Genomic DNA, 5,983 nt, shown 5'->3' on the forward strand with positions numbered 1-5,983 from the left:
GGAGCCAAGCCTAGGAGGAGCTCAGGGAGAGGAGAGATCTACCAGGCTGCTCTGTGTTTGGTGACGTTTGTGCTGCAGATGGAAAGGAATGGTGTGTCCCTGGGGTGCTTCTGTTAGCTCTCCCCAAAGGTTAGGGCAAGGAAGAGCTTCTGCCAAAGCCTCTTTCTGACACAGCTCTGCTTTGTTTTGGTGTTTTTTTTGGTTTTTTTTTTAGATCTTCCTTCTAAATCCCAGCACAGCCATGGGGTCAAAACCCCAGCCCTGAGGTGGATGTCCACGTGAGGGAAAAAAAAAAAAACCCCACTGTGTGTTCAGGGTGTGGTGGCCTCAGATGAGTGGGTTTGTAATCAGGTAGGTTTCACCAAGTGCTGACAATTTTAGCTGTGATATTTTAGCAACTGTGCAAGCCAACAAAGCTTTCAGAGCTGGCCTCGATGAGAGTCTTCTGAGGCTGATGACAGGTAGGGCAGGGGGGGAAAGGCAACTCTGATTTGACACCTCCTGTTAACATTTGAGAGAAGCAGTCCCTGAAAAAAGCCATCTTATGCCTGCTCCAAAATCAGGATCCCTTGTGGGAACTGAAAATGAAGCTTTGCTCATTCATGATCAGCAGTCTAGTGATCTCATCTGACCTCGACTTTGACATGGCTTATCCAAAGCTTTTTATGCTTATCCAAACTCTGGCTCCAGACCACACTGCAAACCCAAGCTATTTGGGGCAAATCCTGGTGACCTCTCTTTCAGCTTCCTCTTTTCAGGAGGATGAAGAGAGGATTACCAGCCCATGGATGGGGTGTCTTGTGCCAACAAATAAAACAGTCCTCCCTGTCTTGGAGCTGACTTCTAAGTCATGGTGTGCTGGAGGATGTTTCTGTGCCCAGTCTCAGACCAGTTCTCCAGCAGACAGATGGCTTGTGGGCTGCTTTGGTCTGGAGAAATACAGAGTCAGCTGCAGCACTTAAAATAGTTCTTAAAATAGTTCTCTTTTTTTTCCCTTTTTTTCTTCAACAGTTTTGCTCTAGATTTGCCCAGCAACTACAGAAGCTTTGTTATTTTTGTAACTGGGAAACTGCTGTCAAGGTGGCCCCCGAGGAGCTGGGATTGGAGGCGATGGCTGAAATTAGGACATGGTTTAGTGAGGTTGCTGTGGTTGGAGGTTTGCCCTGGTTGCAGCGAGGGGTCTGCAGACAGACACCAACCCTCAGGTGTCTCAGCCCTGTCTGGCCTCCAGGTCCCCTCCCAGGGCGGGCTGGCTGGCTGTCAGCTTTGTCCTGCTCTCCTGATGGGAGTTTGGATGCATTTTAAATTGGATTAGACTCCGGTTCTGCATGAAAGGTCTAAAGACATTGCTGTGCCAAATCAGGGGCTCATTGTGGAGCGTTTGCTGAGCATCAGTGCACTCACTTTTTGCTTTCTGTGGTAAAATCACCTCCATTGGTTTTCTGTGTAATTTACAAGACAAACCCCTTAGGGTGTCCCCTGTCACTGTATTTCCCCTCAGCCTGCAGGAAATGTGACTCCAGGCAGTGCAGCAGGTCTGGCCTCTGGGCTGGGGCATGCAGGAGGAGCTCCTCAGATGGAGGTGCCACCATGGCCTCCAGCAAGGGTGATGCACTGGGCAGGTGACAAACCCAGCTTAGGGGTTTATCTGTGTAAAAAGAGAGAATGCAGAGGAACAACAGTCATCGACAACAGAAAAAGGCACAGCCATGCTTAGCTTGGGTGGTGCCCTTGCACCAGGGACAGAGGGAAGGCAGAGGTGAGGGGAGGGTTGGGGCAGGTGGGGACCTTCACTGACCCAGTAAAAAGGAACAGGCACCTAAGTCCTTCTGCAGATCTGAAAACTCTCAATATTGAAGCTTTCCTCCTCAGTTTTTCTTCTCTAAAGTTATATATCCAGAAAACCCACCCAAAGGAACTTTTTGCCCAACTGGAAAAGTAACAACCAAAGATGCTGGTCCAAGTCAGAAACAGTAACCTGAGAGATGTTCCTTGGAAATGGCACTTTAATTTATATAGTCTAATTAGATTTCTAATGCATTTTTTTTCCTTTTCCTCAGAATTGTTCCTGAAGTGTTTGTCTTCCTGTGGGCTCCTCATTGGGTCTCTTTACTCAAACCAAGAAACTGCCAGAGCTTTTGTACAGAGCATTGCCTGTAGATGTGGCTCCTAAAGCAAGATCTGTCTGGGCTTCTTGCTGCAGTGATGGGAGTGGGTGGGGAACATGGGACACCACAGACCAGTGACCTAACAGCTGGCCACTGCCAGCCTCCAGCTCCCATCAGCCTCACTCCTGTTGCTGCATCAGCTCTGCAGCAGCAGCAGCAGGGTGAGAACACATCAGAAAACTGGCTCTTCATAAGCAGAAAAAAATCCAGCACCTCAACTTCTTAAAGCAGTTCAAGGGGCCTAAAGCAGGGCTGGGACACGACACTGACACCCATAAAGGCCATCCCTCCGTGGGCTCTCCTACACTACACTATCTGACTATGAACATGGATGTCCCTGCAAAGGAATGTAAAGGGATAATGGCTTTAAATTGAAAGAGGGGAGGTTTAGACAAGATTTTAGGAGGAAATCCTTCACTGTGAGGGTGGTGAGACACTGAAACAGGTTGCACAGAGGTGGACGATACCTCATCCATGGAAGTGTTCAAGGCCAGGTTGGATGGGGCTCTGAGCAACCTGCTCTAGTGGGAGATGTCCCTGGAACTAGGTGATCTTTAAGGTCCCTTCCAAACCATTCTATGAATCATGTGTTTTGTCTATCAAAGCTCATCATGGTCTAGGAAGGCCCATGCAAGCATGGTCTTGGTGGAGGCTTGGCTGTGATGTTTCATCCTGGAATATTGGCTGCAAGTCCTGTCAAAGACCCACTGTTCTGCCTTACCTTCAAGTGACAAGTGACCAGCCCTGCTTCTCACCTGCAGAAGGACAGGGTAGATTAAGAAAAACCTCCAGAGGTGTTAGCTGTGTGTTTGATTTGCTAATCCTCAGCACTGGGCTGTGACACAAACCAGGAGAATGGGGCTGGGAAGGGGGGATATGGTGCAGAAGCTGCAGCTCAGGGCTTCAAGTCAGGACAGAAGGAAAACTGCTTTCAGCCAGGCTGGCTCTGGTGAACTGAGGTAGGTCTGAAGAAGAGCTACTTGCTTTGTAGTGTTTTGGGGTTTTTTTCCACACAAAATATAGTTCAAATAAGCTTACTTGAACAAGACTTGCATACCTCAGGGGCATGAAAAATGCTGCAGTTAGCTGGAAGTGAGCACCTCCATTAGCTGAGACTCAGGGGAGTGTGCTCTGTGCTATCACTCAGCTCTTTAATTGCTTTTAAAAATAGCAGCATACACAAAGCCATGGGTTAACCCATGACAAGTCAAATGATCTCCTTGATGGCCAGGGAACAGCACACAGAGAAGTGCCTCAGAGGGACATTTATGGCATAAAGGCATCCCTGCCACACTGGCTGTTCCTCTCTGCATCTCATGCCCTGAGTACTATGGATGCAATGTCTTGTTTCTGAAAGCTGGGGATCATTTAAATTTAAAAAAAGAAATAAAGCAGCAGAAGAAAAATCTGCATATTGTGAAGCTCTCTCCAGCTACAGTAATCATCTCACTAGGAGGCAGGGGATGAGCTGATCTAGAGTGTGAAGGTATCAGTGGAAACACCCCTGTGCAGCCTGAATCCAGTGATCAGCTTCTGATAAAGCTTCAGACTTTCAGCTTATCCTAATGCCTGGAGAAGCCTATTTTTGCAGAGCTAATCATCAGAGAACCTGCAAGACATCTTGCTGGGCTGGAAAGCAGTTAGAGCCCACGTGTGTGGGCATCCTTCTTCCCAGGAGTGCTCTCCAGCATAACCACACTAAATCCAGCCAAGCCTGACTGGTGTTTCTGTAATACTGGAGCTGACACGGATCTCCCAGCTGCAGTGCAGCCAGAAGGCTGCAGGTTTGGTCAGCACTGAGCACATGATACTTTTCAGACATCGTTATCCCCAAGGTGCACACGAGGCTTGACTCGTGCCAGCACTTCTGTACTGCTGTTTGCTCCACCTTGATGACCAGATGGCGTTTTGACCCATAGCCCAGATTTTACCTTGCTTTTCAGGGGGTTATTTTCTGTGTCTCAGCAGAAGAGCCTCATCCACAGTGTCTCCAGAGTGAGAGAAAGGAAAAAATAAGAATGATAATGTCTCTGTTACCTTGCTGCAGCACGTGACAACAAATATTGATCACAGGCATGAAGCAAGTCCTCTTGGTTTGGGTATTAAAGCCAGTAATTACACAAATATTTAAAAACCTAGCACTTTTCTTGAGTACAAAAAGCTCTTGGCAAGCAGCAACCAGATAAACTTCTTTTACAGACAGAAAATATTATTGTCCCTCTTTCATATATCTATATTTTCCTTATTTGATTATTCATCTGACTGGCTTGGAAACCTCATTTTTACACATCCAAAATGACAGCAATGACAATGACTGACAGGAGTTTTGCAAATGAGGAATCAAAGCCACTACAACTTCATCTGCTGTCCCATTCTGTTGACATTTCGGTGTCCTTAAATCACACTTAATTTGCACATTCATGATTTGTTCCTTTGATGGAGCAACATATCAAACAGCAATAGAGAAGTGACTGAGGATCATCAGCAATCATTTCTTTTTGATTCATTAATTTACTTCACAGCTGCTTGATGCTCTTGAGACAGGAGGAGTATTAGAGGAGCTTTCACACCCAACTCAAAAAGAAATCAGTCCTTCTGGAAGAACATATATAAATGCAAAGATAGATGCACAGATATAGATGCCCACAGATGCCACCCAACAGGCTGAGGAACTGGAGTGTGTATGTCACCTTTACTGGTGAAAATTAAATGGAGGAAATAAATTCTGATTCTGTCAGATTGAGGCAGATTTGTTACAAAGGGTCATAGAGTTTGGTCCTGGGAATGTAATATTCTTTAGAAACAAGGTTATTAAGTAGTTAAAGCACCTTTCATCTGAGGATCTGGAAACCCTTCAGACAAGGGCCACGCTTCCAACTTGGACCTTGTCAAACACCTTCTCTTCCCTCTTCCTCTGTTTTCCCTGCAGTTATGGAGGGCATTGGTAGCTGCAGCTCTTCCCTCTGCTCAGCTCCTCCCTTGCTACCCCCGGGGCACTGTGGTCTCTCCAGAATCACTAGAACATTCTTCCTTTTTCCTCTGCATATACTAAAATCATGGAGCCATCACTTATTCATGCCCCTGCCACCCCTACTCCTCTTCAAATTCCTTCTGGAAACTCCTTTTTCTCAGGAATTCTTTCTTTCTTCCAGCTGGCAGCAGTGCTTGGTCACTTCTCCACGTTCCTCAGCTGCTGCCCGTGCCTGGCCTGGCCTCTGGCTCCCACGCAGGGCATCGAGCTTCCCAGGCTTTGCTTACAATGATAGGAAACTTAACACCCATGCTGGAGACTGCTCGTATGAAAAGATCTTTTGAAGTTTCCTCAAAGAAAACACCAGAGAACATTTTATTGGCAAACAGTTGTTAGTAACCCGAGTTCCCACCCCGTTCTGATTTTACTGTTTAAAATTACCTTTTTAATTCACATCTCTTAAAGTCCGATTACAAAATAAAAAGATTTCTTTTATATGCTCTAAAGATATTTCCTTCCTCTGTACTGCAGGTGTTGGTCCATCAGGAAGGGTGGGGTTTGCTCAGCTACAGCTGTAGCTGATACCCAGTGAGACCACCGGGGTCTGGGAACAGTTTGGGGTGGGAGGTCTCAAGGTGACAAAACTGGGGACCAGCTCGGGAACCTGCAAACTGCTGCTAGACACCTCGAAGCTCTTGGGGAAAATCCTTCGGCATGTATTGACTTGTATATAACATCACTGTGCTTCTTTGTGTAATTTTACTGAACGGGAATTGGGCTGGAAACCCGACTGTGGCATCTACCCCTATGGAAGATGCTGAGTAACCCGCCCATCACTGCGAAG

Source organism: Merops nubicus, unplaced genomic scaffold, assembly GCF_000691845.1.
Source record: "Merops nubicus isolate BGI_N331 unplaced genomic scaffold, ASM69184v1 scaffold14758, whole genome shotgun sequence".
In the NCBI taxonomy this organism is placed as follows: Eukaryota; Metazoa; Chordata; class Aves; order Coraciiformes; family Meropidae; genus Merops; species Merops nubicus.